Source organism: Mesoplodon mirus, assembly GCF_964341445.2.
Source record: "Mesoplodon mirus genome assembly, chromosome: 2".
NCBI classification, from domain to species: domain Eukaryota; kingdom Metazoa; phylum Chordata; class Mammalia; order Artiodactyla; family Ziphiidae; genus Mesoplodon; species Mesoplodon mirus.
In genome coordinates, this window is record NC_138977.1 from 2386377 (window position 1) to 2409602 (window position 23226).

The following is a 23226-nucleotide window of genomic DNA, read 5'->3' on the forward strand; positions in this document are numbered from 1 at the left end:
TGTTCTTATAAAAGAAAGGCAGTGGGAAATTATAGACACACAGAGGACGAGAATGCAACATGACCCACGGAGCCCGGATTGGGGTGATGGAGCCGTAAACCAAGGAAAGCTGGCAGCTACCAGAAGCTGGAAGAGGTAAGGAAAGGATTCTTATCTAGAGCCTCTGGAGGGATACTGATTTCAGACTTTTTGTTTCCAGAATTGTGGAAGAGTAAATTTCTGTTGTTTTAAGCCATCCTGTATGTGGTAATTTGTTATACAAACTGGAAATCTGTTGCAGGAATCTAGTATATCCCCATTCTACAGATAAGGAAACAGAGACACAAAGAGATTAGGTAACCTGCTTGGGCCTCCCAGCTGGTGAGTAGCATAGCCTGATCTGGACCCAGATCAGGTGTCTCTGGGCTCTGAACGCCTCTGCCTGCTGCTGAGAGGACACGGTACCCAATGGATGCCAGGACCCTGCTTTTGTGCCTAATGTGAGCAGCTTTGCCCCAGAGGCAGTAGGGGGTCCTTCAGTGCCACCTTGGCCACGTGTTCCCCACAGTTTAGCCACCATCCCCTGGCACTGGTGTCTCCATGGTCCGTACAGACCTGGTGTGCTGCAGAAGGTCACCCTGCCCGCTGGCAGTCATCCCTCGAGGTCCACGTCCTCTGGAGACCAGCACTTTGGTAGAAGCAACAGCACCCCCGGAGAGTGGGTGCAACTCCCCAGTTGCAGCACCTGGAGGTTTCTGGTGGGTTCTGGTCTGGGCTGAAATGTCATGAGAATTAGATTTATATATGATCCTGGGAAGAAGAAATGAGAACAGATGTCAGAATTTGGCTCTTCCTTAATAAAGGTATGAATACAAACCTATTGGGACCAGGTAGGATGCTAAAGGGGGAGCTAGTGTTCTACACTGGTGTGGGCTCTGCAGACACAAGCTCAAGACAAGCAGGGGAAAGTGTGCCACTCGAAGAAAAGTGCTGCCCAGCCTCCTTCACGCATTTGTCCCTTTGGCTAATTCCTTACAGCAGAGACTCCCAGTGTCTGTTCCCCTCTTCTTGCCTCCCAGTAGAGGCCCTGGTTGTAGCTGGGCAAAAGGCTGCCCAGAAGAAAGACCATGTTTCCTCACCTCTCTTCCAACTAGGTGGGGCCATAAAACTAAGTTCTGGCCAATGAGATGTAGGTGGAAATGTGTGAGACTTTTAAGACACAAACTTAAAGTGTGGGACGTGCCCTTCTCTCTCTCTTCTTTCCAGCTGGTGAAAATCCCAACATAATGGCTGGAGCCCATGCAGCCATCTTGAAGCAGTGAGGTGGAAGCCTCCTGTAGAGGGTGGTGGAGGAGCAAGAGAGACTGGATCCCTGAAGCCTTCTGCTCGGCACAGATTGCTTACCTTTGGTCTTCCTTACCTGAGACCACTGCCATTCAGGATTTTAGCCTCAACTGAGAGACCCTTCTCTCCACAGTCGTAATCACTCTTGTTTGAATCTGAATCATCACAGAGATTCTTTGCCTCCAAATGCACCTAAGGCAGCCAACTTTGTTTCCCCCACTTAGAGAAAGCAAAGAGAAGACATATGTCAGGGACGGGGGGAGGGAGGAGTTCTGGTTCTGCTTAAATTAAAATGAAGCTGAAATACAAAAGCTATTTTTAGATAATGTTAAAGCCATGCCTGTGACGCCTCGGTCGCCCATTTGCTGAGTTAGTTGAACTGCCTTATTGGGCTGTTTCAGTTCTGAAAGAGGAAAAGGATGTATTCAAGCAGGCGCAATGGCTGCTCTGGGGTGGTAATTATGTGTCTGCCCTTGTGTGTATGCCTGTCTTGTGTCGCAGCGTCTTAGATCCCCAGCTACATGGTAACTGAGCAGGCACCGCATCTAATGCGTGTTTTGTCTCCATCGTAGTACCCAGCACACGGACTGCCTCCTATAAACGTGCTCACTGGGATGACTCGTGTACGCCTTTATCAGAACTGCTCTAGATATGTCTGCATATTTACATACGTCTCACTTTGTTTCCCTTCTGCTGGTTTACTCAAAGAAATTTCTAATAATCTTAAAAATTTCTCCTCTAAGCAATCTTTCATGGCTTTCTTCTCTGGTCTGAGAATTAGACGCAAGTAAGTTTGTTTTTTGTTTTTTGGGGTTTTTTTGCAGTACGCGGACCTCTCACTGTGGTGACCTCTCCCGTTGTGGAGCACAGGCTCTGGACGCACAGGCTCAGCGGTCATGGCTCACGGGCCCAGCCGCTCCGCGGCATGTGGGATCCTCCCGGACCGGGGCACAAACCCATGTCCCCTGCATCGGCAGGCGGACTCTCAACCACTGCGCCACCAGGGAAGCCCGCAAGTTTTTGACTTGCAAATTCTAACTCAGCAGCTGACTGCTTCAAGCAGAGGCGCCTATGTTCCTCTGCCTGTCTCTCTGAAGACCCCTAAAGAAGAATAACTCCATTCTTTAAAAATGCAAAATTTCTCATTTTGAAAGCACCTGTATTGTAATTGCCTTTTACAATGATTATATTATACAAAATTTGTTGGAATTGCATTAAAATAGCCATCTGCCAGCATAAACACACTTTAACAAATGCATACTGTATTTATATGCTATCTTGCAGTTTTTCTTTAATGATTTTACATTTCTTATACTTCCTGAAAAGAAATTTACTATTGCATTATGCTATTTCATTGTGAGTTAGGTTTTTGAAAGACGTCTTGTCCGAATCCTCAGCTATATGCTTTAGTCTTACTATTTATAACCAGAACAAAAATGAAATCGGTGCTTCCAAAACAAACCTTCCAGCTTCAAAGGTCAGCTCGTCTGAACTGAGTCTCACAGTTTACAGATGTGGGAAGCCCTCCTGAATGGGGCCGGCCCACCTGAGAAGTCTCATGATGCTTGGAGGAAGCTCCCAAGACAGTGGTGATCAGGAACACGGATTCCAAACTACTTCTTTCAACAAATGGAGGCCATGTCCACCCTCTAGGGTATAGGGATAAACTTAAGGGATTGATGCATAGCCAGTCACTGACAAACCAGGTAAGCTTGTTGAGTCAGTCTGTGGAACATGTTTTAATTTTAGCTGCTCCACATCAACAAACAGGAGGATTTTTTTTTAAAGTCATCTAATTAAAGATGGAAGGGGGGGCTTCCCTGGTGGCGCAGTGGTTGAGCGTCCGCCTGCCGATGCAGGGGACACGGGTTCGTGCCCCGGTCCAGGAGGATCTCACATGCTGCAGAGCGGCTGGGCCCGTGAGCCATGGCCGCTGAGCCTGCGCGTCTGGAGCCTGTGCCCCGCAATGGGAGAGGCCACAACAGTGAGAGGCCCGCATCCCGCAAAAGAAAAAAAAAAAAGATGGAAGGGGGTTAAGACAAAGCAGCCAGGATACCCTTCTCCTACTTAATGAATTCTGCATTGGTGCCCACGTTAAAAAGCGCCTGGGCAGAGTCATCCATAGCCCCCAGAGCTGAGGTCGGGGGGGCGGAGGCCCCTCAGGGCTGCTTCTACATTTCATTCCAGCAAAAGTTGTCCCAGGACTTACTGTTGCCAAGAGCAAGGCCTCAGAGGTGCGTGTCATCGTTCTGATATCAAGCAGAAATTTGTGTCCAAGGCAGACAGTAGAGATCCCATGCCCCAAGGAAGAGATATTCGTCTAGAAGGGTTTTCGTTCCTTGCCATGTTGAATTTAACTGAAATAGGTAGTAAAATTCACAGAGCACTTTTGTGTAGACAGAAGGCCCAGATGACCTGAGGCAGGAGCGGAAGCGGACGTTCCTGGAAGCCGTCTCCCTTTGCCTGGCTTTAGAGTCCAGGAACCCCTTCTCCCCACTCCTCACTACCCCTGGCGACGGTCAGGTGCTGCCATCAGCTGCTCAGTTTACCTTAGGAACCTTCTACTACTGTTCCTCAGCCTCCGCACCACGGCCAGCATGGTTGTTTGTGAATGGTGCTCTCCAGGTGATTCCCTCACAGGAACGCTCTGATGCCCTTCAGAATAAAATTTCCATCTTTTTCAGAGCTCCCCTGCTCTGGGACCTGCCTCTCCTCTGAGCCTCCTCTCCAGGGCTTCCTACATGCTCCTGGGTCCAGTCTTCCAGAGTCTGCCCCAAACCCATCTTGCTGTTTTTTATGCCTTTGCACAAGCTCTCCTCCTGCCAGGTGTGGCCTCCCTCCCTCCTCTCCCATCTGTTAATCTCTTGGCCTCACACTCAGTTCCTAGAAGTCAGCAAGAAGCCTTCCCTCACTTCTCAGCACCCTCCCCTGGGCTCCCTCCGTGTCCCAGGCACGTCTCTTTCAGGGAGTTTATCTCATTGTGTTATCAAAGGGGGGGGGGTCCTGTATCTCATAAGGACCAGTAGGATACAGACAATGAGATTCCTGTAGGCAGAGCTGTCCACCATTCAACAGTATTCAGCACAGTGTCTGGCACAAATTATATATTCAATAAATATTAGTTGATTAAGTGAATGGATCCATGGTCATGTAGAAACAGAGTGCAGGAACAGTAGCTGTGCCGTCTACTGCAAACCAAGACATGGTGGAGCCCTCCCCTTTTCCTTTTAGGAGAGTCTCCCACTTCGCCCTCTGTTTCCACCTCTCCCTCCCTGACTCTCCATAGGCACCAGCCTCATGGGCAGGCCCCTGAGAACACGCTGAAGGTGGCGCAAGGGGAGGAACGTTCTAGAAAGGTGCACTGGTCGGTTTCACTATCCATTTCCAACTAAGCGCCTAACATCCCCCATCACATTAGGTATGGGTATGAGCCACAACAAGAGCTAGAGCAGAGAGGGGAATGGATTGGGAACGGAGAGGGGGGAAAAGAACCTCTACTTTTGGGTAGTACCAGTGGAAGTACAGTCCCATAAGATGAGTTATAAAGAACCACTTCAAACTGAGAGAGGTACTGCTGAATATATAAATATCAGAAAAATGTAAACTTCCTGTGCACGTAGACGCCATTGGCCGGGTGTGTTTGTTGCGCCCTCAGATCCATTTTCTGCCCTGCTGCTTGTTCTGGGAGGCTGATGTGTCCAGACTGCATCCACTGGGCTTCCTGACTTGGGACAGGCCCATGGGAGGCATAATTAGTAGATCAGAGAGAAGGAGGAGAAAGAGGGTGAGGTATTCATTTCCTTTCTCCCTTCTACCGCCTGGCTTCTGGCAAAGTTCACTTGTCCTATTTTCAACACAACTGCCAGACCAGTTCCGGAAGGGATGAAGGCTTCTGCAATTATTTTAAGGACGTGGTCTCTGCAGCATTAAGTGAGTGGGCTTTGTAAATGTCACTGCTACAGGAACGGAGGAAGCCAGAGAAATGGCGACTGCAGTGGTCCCAGCTGGACTTTGGGCCACGGTGGGTAGTGCAAACTGAGACTTTCTCTGAGTCCCTACCTCTCTCTTCTGAGACAAGGGCCACCCCTGCTCACAAGCTCTGTGCTCAGGCCCCTTTCCCTTCACTCATCTAACAAGTATTTCTAGAGGACCCAGGACCTTTCATCCTTGGTAATGAATTTGAGCCATGGTAGCGCTCTCCTTCTGCTCAGCGAACAGAGTCAGATGTTCTGTCTGAAAGCCAAATCTCTGTGGCTGCTTCCTTCCGTGGTCTTTGAGAGCCTTCATTTTCCTACTTTCAGGTCAAATGAGTGTTATCGATCGTAGGGAAAATTATAACCACAAACGAATCCCTGTAAGGGAGAATGCTCTGGAGACATCTCCCTCGCTGAGGTCAGGGGCAGGGCTAAGCACTTCCACATGCACTGGCTAATGTCATCTTAAAACCTGTGAGGTGGTGAACACTACTTCCCTCATTTCACAGAGAAGAAAACTGACTACCGAGAAGTCACAAAACTTGCCCAAGGTTACACTAGCTCCCAACTGCAAAGGCCAGATTCAGACACAGAGACACCAGAACGCTTGTTCTTAACCACCACAGTCTACTACTGTGAGAACTCCGACAAGCCCGTCATCCTCCCTAAGCCTGCATTTCCTCCACTGAGAGTAAAAAGGCAAGATAAAATCATTTAAAATTGGAAACTGGGGCTTCCCTGGTGGCACAGTGGTTGAGAGTCCGCCTGCCGATGCAGGGGACATGGGTTTGTGCCCCGGTCCGGGAGGATCCCACATGCCGCAGAGCGGCTGGGCCCGTGAGCCATGGCCGCTGAGCCTGTGCGTCCAGAGCCTGTGCTCTGCAACGGGAGAGGCCACAACAGTGAGAGGCCCACGTACCGCAAAAAATAATAATAAAATAAAATAGGAAACTGAACTATTTTTTCATGAGGCTAGGTATTGGAAGGATCAACCAAGATCTTTCAGGTTAACAATCTTCTGTGGCATTTGAGTCACTGAGTGGTTCTCTAAGTCATGCAAATTGATCAGTGTCTTCCCTAGCCCTCATTGATTGATTTGGAGGAACTGACCTACATTTTTTTTTTTTTTTTTGGCGGTACGCGGGCCTCTCACTGTTGTGGCCTCCCCCATTGTGGAACACAGGCTCCGGACGCGTAAGCTCGGCGGCCATGGCTCACGGGCCCAGCCGCTCCGCGGCACGTGGGATCTTCCCGGACCGGGGCACGAACCCGTGTCCCCTGCATCGGCAGGCGGACTCTCAACCACTGCGCCACCAGGGAAGCCCTACATTTATGTATTTTGATTCAAACCTATCTTGGTTACTCTTCCCCTTTATAAGTAATAAAGTTGAATTCCAGAAAAAAAAAAAAGTGCCTCTCGCTCCCAAACGCGGGGCTCTTCGGAGGAGGCTGCTTTACCTCTACCAGCCACCAGGGGGTGCAGAGCCAACCGTACGACCTCGCTGTCAGGGCTCCACGGCCAAGAGCTGCTTGCCCCCTGAACGGTCTCTGACCACGGTGCGGGAATAAAGCGCAAACTTGTTCCCGGTAGTGATCGCTGCAAAGCCACACAGCGTCCACATGGCAGAGCCAAGAGTTTAACCAGCTGGTCTGACTCCTCTGGGCACAGGTCCATCAGCTGCACTGCTGCTATTCTCAAGGGGACAGGTAAGACGAAGACCCCTTAGCTCTTTTGAAGCACCTTTAACTTTCCTGCAAATGGCACGGCAGAGTCAACTTTCAAAATGAATAAAGGTTAAGAAGTAGATGCATGCCGTACCAAAGTGGATGTTCTCAGTCAATGAAGGAGAGGACTGCTGCTTGTAGCACACCCAAACCCACTCTCAGAGATCTCTGTGAGGCCTCTGGCCAGTACCCCCATATGCGTGTGTGAACATAAAATAGGCTGAACGTGGCTGGCAAAAATGCAGACATGGTTTATGGTACAAGCACAGCCCAGAAATTGCTACCCATGGAAATGGATTTCAAGTCCGCAACTGGCATCTTCTAAGTTACAGAAGACCACGTTCTGCTCTAACAACCTCAGGCACTGAGAAGTTACAGGAATTGTCCTCCATATGTCAACTCTTCCTTGCTGGTGGCCCTGGCTGGCCCAACCTTGGCCTGCTTTGTCTCCACGCTCTGAGATAAACCCTGGAGAATAGAAATGGGGCGTGAATGCCTACGGACTTGGGAAATGAAAGGAAAAGGATGGAGACAAGGATTCTTCCTTCTTAGTGCTCTGCCTGAGGTTCATGGGTGTGCCTGTGTGCTAAGTTATAAAACTGGCAGTGACAGCCAGACAGCAAACATTTCCAAGGAGAGAGCATGGAGGTGTTTCCAAGGAGGTGGACAGAGTTACTTCATGAGAGTACAGGATCCCAAGTCCCAAAGTCATAGTTGCTGCACATCCCCTCTCCAGATTCTGGAAGCATCTGTGGCAGATCTAGTAACTCAGAAAAGTTAAGCCAGTTATCCTGACAGACTGTGAAGTGTTTTTGGGAAAAGCATAAAAATGTCTGCTAAAGAGAAGAAAATTATAAAGGTCACTATGCTCATTTAGAACTGAGTTTACCAACTTGGATTCCTGTTTTCTCTTCCTGGTGGAAAAGAAAAAAAGTCATTTCAGTCTCCAAAGAGATCATTTAAAAAAATTAAACCGATTTGATTTATTTAGAATGTCAGTGTGGTCTGTAAAGACGGTTCTACAAGGACAGCGTTTCCCTCTCCCCCAAGCTGCGTCCCCCAAACACCCCAGGAGCGAGAAATCAGCTACGCATCCAGCATCAACACTCTGGGGGGAGCACTGAGTCAGGGCCAAGTACATGTTGGGAGCTGACACACCTTTCATCGTTGCACACCCTGTGTGAAGAAACGTGCACTCATCTTCGCTCTCGGTCACTGACTGTGGCCTCCCCCCATGACGAGCTGGAAGTTTTGTCAGGCTGAATCAATAGAAGCATACCTGTGACTCCTTCGCTCCCACTTTTCTCCCTGGCACGGACTGTTCTTCCCATGAAATGTCAGCTCTCATGAGCGAAGAGAACAAAGGAAGCCGGAGTATGAGCTGGAGGAGAACTAAGACGCCATCTGGTGGCCGTTCACTATAAATCTTTGCCTCGGATGCAAATTCCTCACACAAAGGAGCCCGGTCTTGTTATCTGTAGGCTGCAGGAAGTCTCTATTACCTGGGAACACCCAAACTTCCAAAGTGGGCAGCCCTCTTTTCAGTTTTTTTCCCAATTCAAAGTACTCAACTGTAAAACACAGGGAACTATACTCAATATCTTGTAATAACCCATAATGGAAAAGAATCTGAGAAAGAATATATATATATCTGAATCACTTTGCTGTACACTTGAAACTAACACAACATTGTAAATCAACTCTACTTCAATAAAAAAATTAAGTACTTGGCCCCAAGTTTTATAATAACATCTTAACCCCGCAGCACAAGAGGCAAACTCCCCTTTGAAGACTTTCACACAGTGAGAAAAAGAAAGTGTCACTTGGGTTGTGATGTTTTACCTTGTCGGTTGTGAGAGTTCTTGAAGGGAGAAACATGCCTGTGAAATGCTGATTTTTTTCCCATGAATGTTCTGCAGTAAAATAGAAAAAAAAGAGCCTATCAGGTTCTCCTTCTCATTGAAAACTTCCTTCACTGACTAAAGACCATTTTTTCAAGACGAGCGAATTACAGACTGAAACTTCCCCAAGTCCACCTCTTTCCGTGGGCCCCCTGACCACAAGCTGGCCTTTGTCCTCTTTTGTAGACGGCAGTGACTAAAGTGCCCTGAATTTGACATTTATTGATGGGTAACCACAGGCTCTCCCTGAGCAGAATCCCTCCCCAGCACTCCTCACACCCACTCAGTGTGCGGCTCATCCTGTCCTAGGACCACTTCTCTCCCTAACTGCCCGCGATAGCCCATCCTGACCAGTGTGGGAGCTTTGTGTCCCAATCTTGAAGAGTCTTGCTTGCTAAGGTAAAAAACTCTCAGAGAGTATTTTTATTTTTAAAGAGGTTTCACAAAACCTGCATGAGCCAAAGGAAAGAATTTCTAACAGTGTAATTTTACTACTTACCAGTGTTAAGGCAGCACAGGGAAACAAACAACAGGGTCACCCCCTGGGTACTCTCTGGATGGGCCATGTCTTTGGGTAGGTCCTTCCCCTGCTCTGAGTCATTTCCAGTGTTGTAAGTGTGACCGCAGGCAGCGGCCCCTCCACCCCTAGCGAGCCCCTGCCTTGCGTGTGGCAACTGGATCTCTAAGACCCTGAACTTGGTGTTCTAAGAATGAACCCCCCCTCTCCCTGCTGCCGGAACCCAGCACCCATGGCTCCCGTCCAGAGGAGCCCAGTGCCTTTACCACCTCTCCCACCCTGTGGCTGGGAGGCCCGTGTTCAGACTTGCCTGTTCTGAAATAAATATTTGGGCACTGCTCAGAAACAGGAACTTCACTTTAATTAACAGGAAGAAGACGAAACAGAACCCAGCTCAGAAGGAGCCATTCACCTCAAAGAGCAGGAGGAGGGATTGGGGGAGGGGGGGCCAGGGTGCACGTGGGGAAATGGCCTGCACCTGACCTGGTCAGCGTTCTCAAGCTCAGGTCGGTTTGCCTGTCCTGGTCGGGGACTAGCAAAGGGACAAAGGAGGACAACTGTCTCAGCACTCGCTGGCTCAGACGGTAGTTAGAGCTAACGGCAGTCACCAGTGCATCCCCATCTGCAAAGGCCAAAAGCTGGGACAACCTGCCAGGAGCCCCTGGATGTCAGGTAACTGGGGGTGAAGAGAGGAGTAGCGGACAGGGTCCCACACGATGACTTTGTGCCTTTTAACCAGATACCCCTAAGCCCCCAAGCACAGACACGCTCACAGCCACCTGCTGGTCTAGAGCTCCCCCCGGGACACCGAGGCCGTGGCCACAGAGCGGCTTGGAGTCAGGCTGAGGGGAACCCGAGGAGGAAGACGCCGCAGCCTGGGGTCCCCAGTACAGGGGCGGTTCCAGACCCCTGCCAGCCTTGGGTAGCCAATGACCCTGAGATCTTGAGGGAAAGAAAGCCCAGGTTTCTGATCTCACAACTTGTCAGATTTTAAGAACTCCCCATTAGCCATGGATGTGAGAATTTGCCAGAAGTACTTAGCCACTGAAAGGTTTGACGGAAAAATTACGAGGTGTCAGTGCCAAGGCACCACCCTGAGAGCAGAGGCAGAACTGGATGAGAGGCCAAGGGAGCCAGGGTGTTATGGGTTCCCCCTGCCAAAATATAGGCTTCCTACCCACTATGTACCTCAGAATGTGACCCTATTTGGAGACAGGTCTTTATAGAGGTAATCAAATTAAAACGAGGTCAGTAGGGTGGCCCTAATCCAATAATGACTGATGTCCTTGTACAAAGGGGAAGTTTGGACACAGCCCACAAGAGAAGAATGCCGGGGGAAGATGAAGATATCCGTCTACCAGCCAAGGAGAGAGGCCAGAAGCAACGCCTCCCTCACAGCCCCCAGAAGGAACCAAGCCTGCGGACACCTTAATTTTGGACTTCCAGCCTCCAGAACCGGGAGACAATACATTTCTGTTGTGTAAGCCACCAGCCTGTGGTACCTTGTTACTGCAGCCCTGGGAAGTGAATACACAGGATCGACCCCTGGGTGTCCTTGGGTGGGTCACTCCATTCCTCTGGGTAACTAGAAGGTGGCCGGACACAGTCCAGAATCCCCTCACTGGCCCATCACTCTGACGCTCTGGCCTCCGGGCCCCTGAGAACAAGGGGGGGCATCTGGTCCACTTGGAACCTAAAGAAATTACTGGACCAAGACCCTGCTTTTGGGCAACAGGTCATGATCGCCACGTTCCTGAGATGCTGCTAGCTGCTGCAGCTCTGTTCAGAGTTGGGGGTGGGGTCGGGCAGTGTGGCTCGGCTGTAAAGCATTGTTTAAAGGAGCGTTTACCCAGCTGGGCATTTGAAGCATTTGAAGTGTAAATCTTCATCTTCCGCTCGCCATGCTTGCCTTGAGGTTCAGGGCCCATGGTTCTCAGGTGTCTTCACTGGACGACGGTGATGAAGACGCCCGCGCCTCTGAACCCACCTCGTTCGTTAGCCACGCTAGCTGTTCCCGCCTCTTTCCCACAGCTCCTTCATGGTCTGCTTGGGTTTTGCACGGGGATCTGTGTGTGCCGGGCGGGCTTTGCGTGTGTTTGGGTTGCAAGTGCAGGCTTGCTGGGTGAAGAGATGCAGGAGGGGTGGGTGTGGCATGGGTGGGGACCCAGGCTGGTGCGCGTGAGCAAGCTGGGGAACATTTTGGTGGGTCTACGTGTTCTTGGAGGTGCCTCCCCCTCTCAGTGCTTGTGTCTTTTTTTCTTTACAAGACGGGTACTAAGCAGGCAGCAGCTGTGGGAACCAGACCTGAAATGTAACAGGTCAAAGAAATCGCTCGTTTTCACTTTCTTTTTTTTTTTTTTTTTTTTTGTGGTATGCGGGGCTCTCACTGCTGTGGCCTCTCCCGTTGCGGAGCACAGGCTCCGGACGCGCAGGCCCAGCGGCCATGGCTCACGGGCCCAGCCGCTCCGCGGCATGTGGGATCCTCCCGGACCGGGGCACGAACCCGTGTGCCCTGCATCGGCAGGCGGACTCTCAACCACTGCGCCACCAGGGAAGCTCCTGTTTTCACATTTTGATACCAAAGTCGGTGGTGGGACCATTCTGGGAATGGGTTTAATTGCAAAGCATCCCAAGCCCTCCCCTGGCAGAGGCCTCCAGGTGTGTAACTCTGCTCAGAAAACAGATGCCAGGCAGCAGGAAAGACCAAGCCTGAGGGGGACCTGATGTAATTTCTCCCTCCTGGTTAGTGGGTGGGGGAAGGGAGAAGCCTCTGAGGTACCCGGAAGAAGGGGGAAGGAGGGAGGAGGGGGGGGAGGGGGAAGGGCAGGCTTCTTTGAGGTTCAGCCTGTGCTGAGTGACTAAAATGAGGGCGATGCAGTGAAGCCTCTGCAGACTTCCCACTGCTGTAATGCTGCGTGAATAATTCTGATAATGACCCTTTACTCAGCAAGGGTGGCATCCAGATAAGCAGATTGCTAGAGCCGTCCTGTCAGCTTATGTGCACTGCGCACTCGATTGCCATCTGATGTGACGTAACCCACCACCGTGACTGACGCTGCCCCTTGGGGCCCCTGGAGCCCAGGGAGAAATGATGAAACAAGGCCGGTCCAGGTGGGGAGAGGACCCGCAGGGTGCTGGGGCCCGTCCCCTCCTTTGCGCTCCTCGGGCAGAGGCCCTGCCCTCATCCCTGTTGGTGAGCAATGGCCACCAGGAGCAAGTCGGGTAGACAGAGGCCTCAGTCTTGAGGGGGAGAGTTCAAGGTTGTCTTTCTAGTCAGGGGCCTCGTGTGAGGGGAGAGAGGTTGTCACAGCAAAGAGCCTGGGCTGCGGTGTATCCGTGCATCTCAAAGGCAGAATTCGGGACCAAGAGCCCCTGTTCCACACACAGGGAATCTTCGCGTCACTCTTCCCAGCACCCCTCTCCTCCCTGTGGGTAAAAGTCCAACCACGGTCTCTTTGAGGAACCCCCCTCCCTCCATTCTCAGCCCACGTGTTTGGGGGACTTCATCCACCCTTCTGGCCCCAGAGGGGAGCGTGTAGCCCAGGGCTGGCCAATGAGAGCACTGCCCCTCCCAGCACAGGCGCCCGCCAGTCAGGGACACTCCCGGTGACACTGTTGTCACTGTCATCGGGAGACAGGTGCTTTCTTTCTGCTGGAGTTGCTAAGCAAGTAGGGTTCATCGAGCATGGCCAGGGGCATCTCTGCCAACCTGGGAGGAGAGGCTGACCAAGAATAAGGGCAACACAGGCTGAAGCTAAGCGGAACAGAGAGACGGAGGGAGGTGGGAGACGGAGAGAGAGACTGATCACTGGCGCCCGTTCAAGCAGCCAGACCCAGCTTTGTTTGAAACTGAATGGGGTTGTGTTGAAACCCCATTACTTTCAGGCATATAAGACAGTAAATTCTCAATCTTTGTCTCTCCTCCTGTTTTGGGTTGGGTTTCTGTCATTTGCACCTGACAGAGTCATGAGCAATACGCAAAGCCTGTTGCCTCCACAGGCCCAGCGCACGGAGTCCACCTGGTCTCCCAGAGGCCCAACTCTGTTCTCTGGGAAGAGCCAGGGGTCGGGCCACCCCTCACAGAGGGGCCAGTGGGTCTGAGTCTCTGCTACAATGCTCCTGCTCATCTCTCTCTTCCCCTGGTATTCTGCTTTCTTTCTCTTCTTTCTTTTTCTCCTCCCTCTCTCTTGATTTTACCCAGGATTTTAAAAGATGCCAAATATTTTGTGTTGCCAGAAAGTAAACGAGAGCTCCAGCAATGATGGGGCCTAAAGATGGAGGAGCAGCTGGCAGGGGCTCTCACTGGCCAATTCTGGAACAATTAGAGCACTAAAATAATGGAGGGCAGTAGTGAATTACAGACCATTAGAAAAGAGGAAACTATGAGTCCACACCAATAATAAATAGATCAAAGAATGAATGAGTGAATGAATGAGAAGGAAGAGCTTTTGCCGCAGCAGAATGTCAAGTGCTGGTTAATAAACGTGAAGGAAATCATGGGTGAAAATGTTTAAAGATTTTTCATGTTGAAAAAGCATCATTTTTGAGCCATCATAATAAAGACTTATGTAGTCAAGAATGGATCAGTGGATGCTAATTTCAGGGGAAGTTTTGATAAGAAGCAGGATGTTTTCATAGTCTCTTTAAAGTATCTCCCCACAGATTGCCCATCAGTTGCCAAGGGCGTCAGAGTAACTATCAGGGGAGGAATATGACCACGTCTTCATTAAAACTAACAACGGCAGGGAGGGCCAGGTGAACACCACGTGCCTCCAGGTGGGATGCCCTGAGGAGGACACGACTTAGACGGTTCCCCCTCCCAGCCACCCCCATAAACAGAATCTAATAACGAGCAGTCATCTGACAAACCCCAAACAGAGACCGTTTTAATAGTTTAGTTATTGTGGTAAAAAACAAATAACGTAAAATGTACCCTCTTAACCATTCTCAAGTGCACAGTACAGCAGTGTTAACCACACACACATTGTGGTGCAACAGATTTCTAGAACTTTCCATCTGTGCTCATCATTGAACAGCTCCCCTGCTTCCCATCCCAAAAGCCTCTGGCAACCACCATTCTACTGGCTGTTTCTAAGAGTTTTGCTCCTTTACATACTTCGTATGAATGGAATTATGCAGTGTTGTCTTTTTATGACTGGCTTATTTCACTTAGCATAACCTCTTGAAAGTTCACCCATGTTGTAGCATGTGTCAGAATTTCCTGCTTTTTAATGGCTGAATAATATTCCATTGTCCATATATACTTCATTTTCTTTATGCATTCATGGTTATTGATGACATTTAAGTTGGTTCAACCTCTTGGCTATTGTGAATGATGCTGCTATGGACATGGGTGTGCAAATATTGCTTCAGGATCCTGCTTGCAATTTTTTGGGCTATATTCCCAGAAGAGGGATTGCTGGATCACATGGTAGTTCTCTTTTTAATTTTTTGAGGAAACTCCATGTGTTTTTCAGAGTGGCTGCACCATTTTACATTCCCACCAACACCGCACAAGAATTTCCTTTTCTCCACATCCTCTCCAACATTTGTTATTTTTCTGGGCTGTGTCGGGGGGGGGTTTCATTTGTTTTTTGTTTTGTTTTGTTTTTGTTTTTTTCATAGTGGCCATCTTCATGGTATGAGGTGATATCTCATTGTGGTTTTGATTTGCATTTCCCTTATGATTAGTATTGTTGGGCACCTTTTCATATGCTTGTTGACCAATTCTATATCTTCTTTGTAGAAATGTCTATTCAAGTCTTTTGTTCATATATTAATTGGATTTTTTTATTGTTGAGTTTTATGAGTTCTTTATATATTCTGGATATTAACCACTTACCAGGTATATGGTTTGCAAATATTTTCTCCCTTTCAGTAGGTGGTCTCTTCATGCTGTTGATTGTTTGGTTTCCTTTGCAATGCAAAAGTTTTTAAGTTTGATGTAGTCCCCTTTGTCTACCTTTGTTGCCTCTACTTTTGGTGTCATATCCAAGAAATCATTGCCAAATCCAATGTCATGAAGCTTTCCTCTATGTTTTCTTCTAAGAGTTTCATGGTTTCAGGTATTACATATAGGTTTTTAATCCATTTTGAGTTAATATTTTAAAATAAATTTATTTATTTGTTTTTGGTTGTGGGGGTCTTCATTGCTGCATGCGGGCTTTCTCTAGTTGTGGAGAGTGGGCGTTACTCTTCATTGCAGTGTGCAGGCTTCTCATTGTGGTGGCTTCTCTTGCTGCAGAGCACGGGTTCTAGGCACGAGCTTTAGTAGTTGCAGCACGCGGGCTTCAGTAGTTGTGGCACATGGGCTCAGTAGTTGCAGCTCGTGGGCTCTAGAGTGCAGGCTCAGTAGTTGTGGCCATGGGCTTAGTTGCTCTGCAGCATATGGGATCTTCCCAGACCAGGACTCGAACCTGTGTCCCCTGAATTGGCAGGCAGACTCTTAACCACTGTGCCACCAGGGCACAGTTAATTTTTGTACATGGTGTAAGGTAAGGGTCCAGCTTCATAGTTTTGCATGTGAATATCCAGTTTTCCTAACACCATTTGTTGAAGAGACTATCCTTTCTCCATTGTGTAGCCATAGTACACTTGTGGAAGATCGGTTGACCCTATATATGTCATCTCTGGGTTTTCTATTCTATTCCATTAGTCTTTATGTCTGGTTTTATGCCAGCACTATACTGTTCTGATTACTGTATTTTGTAATATGTTTTTAGAAATTAGGATGTGTGAGGCCTCCAGCTGTGTTTTTCTTTCTTAAGATTCTTTTGCTATTTGGGGTCCTTTGAGATTCCATATAAATTTTAATTTTTTTTCTATTTCTGCAAAAAAATACCATTGAAATTTTGATAGAGATTTCACTGAATCTGTAGATTGCTTTGGCTAGTATAGACACTTTAACAATATTAAGTCTTCCTATCCATGAATTTTGAGTGTTTTTCCATTTATTTGTGTCTTTAATTTCTCTAAACAATGTTTTGTAGTTTTCAGTGTCTTTCACCTCCTTGGTGAAACCTCCTTGGTTAAGTTTACTTCTAAGTGTTTTATTCTTTTTGATGCTATTGTAAATGGAATTGTTTTCTTAATTTCCTTTTCATATTATTCATTGTTAGTGTATAGAAACATAACTGATTTTTGTGTGTTGACTTTGTATCCTGACTTTACTGAATTCATTCATTGGTTATAAGTTTTTTGTGGACTATTTAGGGTTTTCATCTTGCAAACATTTTATTTTTTAAACAAGGACTGAATTCCTTTTAATTGTTGATTTTATAAAAGAAAGAAAAATTGTGGACGTAGTTCAGAATAAAGGAGACTAAAGCAACATGAGAACTAAAAACAATCCCTATATTGCATCTTATAATGGAGGGAAAATGCTATAAACAACATTATTGGGCCAATTAACAAGACTGGAGAACAGATAGTTGATTAGGTAAAAGAATCATATCAATGTTTAATTTAGTGAAGTTGATAACTCTTCTGTTGAGTTTTATGCACAAAAACAGCATTATTCTTAGGAAATACATGTTGAAGTATTGAGTAAGGGGCTTAATATATGTCACTTACTCTCCAAATAGTTCAGGAAAAAAAAATAGAGAGAGAATGAGCACAGATAATAGAATGGGCAAAAAAGGTAAATCTAATTAAAGGGTATATGGAGGTGTACCATGTACTATTCCTATTCTCATAACTTCTCTGTAGGTTTGGAGTTATTTCCAGATTTTTGTTGGTTTCAGGATGCTGGCATCTGGTGCAGGGCTAGGGACACCCTCACTCACCTGGGGACAAGGCTCCCACCAGCCCTGCACTTTGCTGGATCACTTTGCTGGATGACCCCTCCTGGCCCACCAGACCCTGCTGTGACTATAAGAGCAGCACGTGAGACATTTTTCCACATGGATTGGTAGTTTTGTCAAGTGGAACTTAATCCTTCCAAATCAGGAGGATTATTTTGGATAAGCCATAAAAATTATTAATTAAAATGTTAGTGTCTGATTGCCTTTGTACTTGTTTATAAGAATTTTCTCAGAGCCTGGGTGCATTGACCTCCCTCTCCTGGCTCACCTGCTGAATCCATGTTAAATCACTCTCCATTTCTGCCTATACCAGAGGAACCCTCTAAAAGTGGGCACAAGGTTTAAGAGAAGAAACATTTTAAGACATGCTCAAAGTTACGAGGACACCAAATATTTTGGACTGAATATTTTTGGAACCTCTAGTGTGTGCAAGGCAACTTGGTAGGGTATGGCTATTGTCCTCAAACAACTTACAATCTAAAATAAGAAAGCAAGGGACTTCCCTGGTGGTGCAGTGGTTAAGAATCTACCTGCCAATGCAGCGGACACAGGTTCGAGCTCTGGTCCGGGAAGATCCCACATGCCACAGAGCAACTAAGTCCATGCGCCACAGCTACTGATTCCGTGTGCCACAACTACTGAAGCCTGTGCACCTAGAACCCGTGCGCCACAACAAAGAGTAGCTCCCTGCTTGCCGCAACTAGAGAAAGCCCGCGCGCAACAACGAAGACCCAACGCAGCCAAAAATAAATAAATAAATTTATTTTAAAAAAAGAAGAAAGAAAAGAAAACAAGAGAACACACAAAAAGCTAGGTAACCATAGAAGTTGATTGTAATAGTTCCCCACATGAGAAACCACCAGGCAATTGGAAATTAATTGATTCATTAAGGGAAGACTGTAAGGACTCCGAATATTCAGAAAAGAAAAGGATCCCTGTTGGTGGAGAGGGTTAAGGAGACTTTATGGAACAAAGAGGTAAGGCTGAGATGGAAGGATAGGTAGGATTTGTATAAAGGACAAGAGCATTTTCCAAGAGGGAGAGCCCCACAAACCAGCATGTGGAGGTGAGAATGCTCAGGCCTTTTTGAAGCACAGTGAATGAACCAGTTTGTCAGAGGTTGAAGGTTTGTGAAGCAGAATTAGAGGAAAGTTTTTTTGAGTAAATTGGTAATGAATGTTCAGAGCTCTGAATTCCAGCAGTGTAGGCTTTTGTGGGTGATGGAGAATCAAAGAAAAGACTTTGGAGCAAAGCCTGGGAGTCAGAAGCTGCCTTCAGAAGCTATTGACTCTCAGAGTTCACTTACTGAACACCCACTGTGGTTCAGGTACTTCCTATACTTATCTTTGAGCCTCACAGAAACACTGCAAGGCAGATAGAATCACCTCCACACTGGCAGGAAGAGCCTGTTTCTGGGAAGGGCAAGTACTCTGCCTGGGGTCATGCAGGTGGGAAGCGGCAGGGCCAGGGGTCAACTCAAGGCCTGTGAGACTTCAGGGTGGAGCCCAAGGAGCCCTCTCTTTTTTTTTTGGCCGTGCCATGCAGCATGTAGGATCTTAGTGCCCCAACCAGGGATCGACCCGTGCCCCCTGCAGTGGAAGCTCGGAGTCTTAACCACTGGACCTCGAGGGAAATCCGTGGAGCCCTCTCCGTGACAACCATTCCCCTCCCTGTCTTTGAAGTAGGGCATGGAGCCATAAAGCCTGAACCAGTGCAGTGGCAATGGACATGGAAGGAAAAAGAAAGATGTGGGGGAAATGTGAAGGAAATACTGACAAGCCTGGATGAACAATTAAGTTTAGGAGGTGACTGAAATGGAAGTTAAATCAAGCTTCATTTTGTTTTTCAGGTGAGAACTTACAGTTACTACTGTGCTAGCTATTTGAAGAAAGGAAAAAAATGATTATAATATTGTCCCTACATGCAAAAACATTAAGGTCTAGTATAAGATGTTATAAATGTGAATAAATATGTATAATATGGGAAAGAGTTAGATAAATACTACAAGAGCACAATAGACAAAGGGCTGTAGATAGTTAGATGGGAGAAAATCTAGGCAGTAAAATCAAATATTCATTGAAGAGAATATATTCGATCTGGACTTTAAGAAATGGATACAGCTTTCCCTGGCCAAGGGAAGTGAGGAGAGGCTATTCCAGATCAGGGTGTCTCAACCTTGGCACTATTCACATTTGAGCCTGGGTGATTCTTTGCTGTGGGGGATGTCGTGTCATTGCAGGAGGTTTAGCAGCATCCCTGGTTTCTACCCACTGGATACCCCTCCCAATTGTTCTCTAGACATTGCTGGAGGGCAAAATCAACCCTGGTGAGGACCACTGTTCTAATCTAAGAGAATGATGTTAGAAAGGGGGTATGTTTGGGGAATAAAGGAGCATCTGTATCAGTCTGTTTCAGAATGTGTTCCTGGGAACACTAGTGTCTAGTGAGATAGTTGATGGTCCCTTAAATAGGGTTCATGGTCAAATAGAACTGAGAAATACCATATACTTTTCCCCTCAATTGGAAATTCACAGTGTATATTAGGATACTAAAGGCTTTGAGAGATTGTTCAGGAAAACTATTTGACATTGGTTAAATTTAATTATCAAAGAACTTAAAAAAAAAAAAGCAACAAGCAAGTATTAACCTCCTGAAGGGTATTATTGTATTGCAGGACACAGCTTGAAAAATGATGGTATATTTAACTGAAACACAGAGTATATGAAAGATTTAAAGCTGGGAAAACAGAGATAGATTCTAGAACCAGACTCAGAGAGCTTGGAATTCAGGTTAAGATGTCTGAATTTCATTTAGTCAACAATAACCGTCAGGAAGCATAATTAAAACTGTGCTTCAGTTATTCATTTATTGATTCAGCATATTTTAAGCAACATTAGTCTAGTGGCAGCAAGCCAGCTAGACTAGAAGATGTAGAAACAAGAACCAAAGTACATTAGATTATTGCAAAATAATAACCTAGAGTGGTGATGAAGGAAGAAAGGAGTCCATGCGAAAGACTTTTTGGAGAGTAAGAGAACATAGTGTCTGATTTGTTGGAGGGTGGAACAAGAAGATGAAGGAGCCAATGATGACTATAGAATTTTAGGCTTGAGTTACCGGGAGCTTCTTGGTACCTTTAACAGAGAGAGGATAGTCAGGAAGAAGATTTGGGGAGAAATGAGCTCATTTTGGAAATGTTGAATTTGAGGGGTTGGTAGGATATGCAGCGACAAACATTGAGTAGGTAGCTGTAATTAAAAATCAAGAGTAAAAATGGAACTGGAAATAGTTTGGGGAAAGTCATCTGCCTTAAAGAAGTTGTGAATGTGAATGCGGCAGTGAAAGGGGGAAAGAGCAGGGAGAGAAGGAAAGAGGGAGACAGCTTAGAACAGAGACGAGGAGAACATCTACAGAGAATGGAAGAAGAAAGATGATGTAGAAAGGGAGCTGGATGGATCTGTTAGAGAAGTAGGAAACCCAAGTAAAAACGTCAGAGAGGCCCAGGGGAGGGAGAGTCAAGAAACATTTGACCATGCTACAGAGAAGTCAAAGAAAATGAACACTGGGGAGAGGCCATTGGATTTAGGATTTACGTCAAAGGAGGCTATTGAAAAGAGTTTCTTTGACTTCCCTGGTGGTCTAATGGTTAAGATTCCACACTTCCACTGCACGGGGTGTGGGTTTGATTTTTGGTGGGGGGAAAAGAAAAAGAAAAGAGTTTATATAGAGTAATGGGGATAGAAATTAAATTGCAAGGACTGGATTTGTGCTGAGAAAGTTCAGACAGATTGCTTTTTGAACAGTTTGCCATTCTGACTGCTTAGAAGTAATACCCATTGAAGGCAACAGGATTGAAGCAAGAATTGTTTGTTTTGGGATGGGGTGATTTGAGCAAATTCAGTGACAAAAAATAAGGAACCAGAGGAGATTAAGAGATTCAAGAAAGAGGAGTAATTATTGATAAGGCAAGGCTTAGGAGGAGTCAACTGAGTTGAGGTCAAGGTCAGAGATTCTTTGACAAAAGAGGAGAGATGTGTCTTCTTCTGAGTCAGGAGGAAAGGAGGAAAAGATAGATAAAAAAGAGACAAGTCTTGAGGTGGAGACCTCAACAAATTCAAATGTTAATACCTTCAGATATCTAGGTCATCAGCTATAATGAGGGAGGCAGGGATGGGCTTGAACATTTGAGGTTACAGGAAATAGCAGTTATGAAGAACACAAAAGAGTTCAAAAGAGATGGCTAAAATGTTATCCAAGCTAGAATGAGATCTAAACTTTGCTACATGGACTTATAGCTGACCCAGTTAGTATAACTTAGTGACCTTCTTCAGGAGTGCTCAGAAACAAAATGAATTGAGCAAGAAATCAATAACAAAAAATAAGTAGACAATTCCCCAGTATTATCATACCAGGTAATGTACTACTAAATAACTCATGATTCAAAGAGGCAATCTCAATGGAATTGGAAAATATTTGAACTGAATGATAATGAAAATGTTACATAATAAAACATGTGGGATGCAGTTAAAGTCATTCTTGGAAGAAAATGTGTAGTCTTAAAAATTAATAGCTTAGGGCTTCCCTGGTGGTGCAGTGGTTGAGAGTCCACCTGCCGATGCAGGGGACACGGGTTCATGCCCCGGTCTGGGAAGATCCCACATGCCGCAGAGTGGCAAGGCCTGTGAACCATGGCCACTGAGCCTGCGCGTCCAGAGCCTGTGCTCCGTAACGGGAGAAGCCACAACAGTGAGAGGCCCGCGTACTGCAAAAAAAAAAAAAAATTAATAGCTTAGAAGATGATATTTGAAGAGTAAAGAAGACAGAAAATTAATGATCTATCCAGCTCAATCTGCAGATAAACTGTTAGAATTAATACACAAATTAAGCAAATCTGTTGGAAACAAGGTTAATACACAAAAATCAATTGTCTTTCTAAATATCCACTACAAGTAATTAGAAAATTAAATTCAAAACTTGATGTCGTTTACGACAGGATAAAAAATCAAATATTTAGGAATAATTCTAACAAAAGGTGTGCAAGATATCTATACAGAAACTATAAACATTATTTAGAGACAGTAAATAAAATCTAAATAAATGGAGGGGTATGCCATGTCTGTGAATTGGAACATGTAATATTGTAAAGACATCAATTTCCCCCAAATCCATAGATTCAATGTAAACCTCAAAAATATCCTGGCAGGTTTTTTTTAAACGTGGAACTTGACAAGAATTTAAATTATATGTGGAACTACAAAGGGCCAAGGACCAAGAATAGCCAGGACAATCTTGAAGAAGAACAAAGCTGAAAAACTCACACTGGATATCACAAGTTATAATGCTAGGTAATTAAGACAATGTGATATTGGCATGAGAAAAAAAATAGATCTGTGGGCAGAATTGAGAAACTAGAAACAAACCAACACTTGATTTATAACAAAGATGTTACTGTAGTACAGTGGGGGGAAGGATAGTATTCTTCATAAGTGATTCTGGGTCAACAGATATCCATATGGAGGAAACCTCAGCTTAATCTCTACCTCACATGATAAAAAAAAAAAAAACCCACTAAACAAAACAAAACAAAAGCCCAGCTGGATTGTAGATCCAAATGTGAAAAGTAAAACAATTATACTCTTAGAAGATAACACAGGAAAATATTTTTGTGCTATTAAGATATGCTAAAATTTCTTAAACAGGACATGAAAGACACTAGCCATAGATAAATGAGACTACATGAAGATAAAGAGCTTCTGTTTATCAAAAGATACCATTTGAAGGAGTGAAAAGGCAAGCCACAGACTGAAAAAAGAGAAATGCAATATATATTTCTAACAAAAGCCTCATTCAGAATGAATGAAGAAGTCCTTTAAGTTACTAAGAAAAAAAAAACAGGAAAAAAATGCTACAGAAAAGTGAGCAAAGGATTTTAGCATGTACATCACAAGAGAATATCCAAATGGCTAATACACATCTGAAAACGT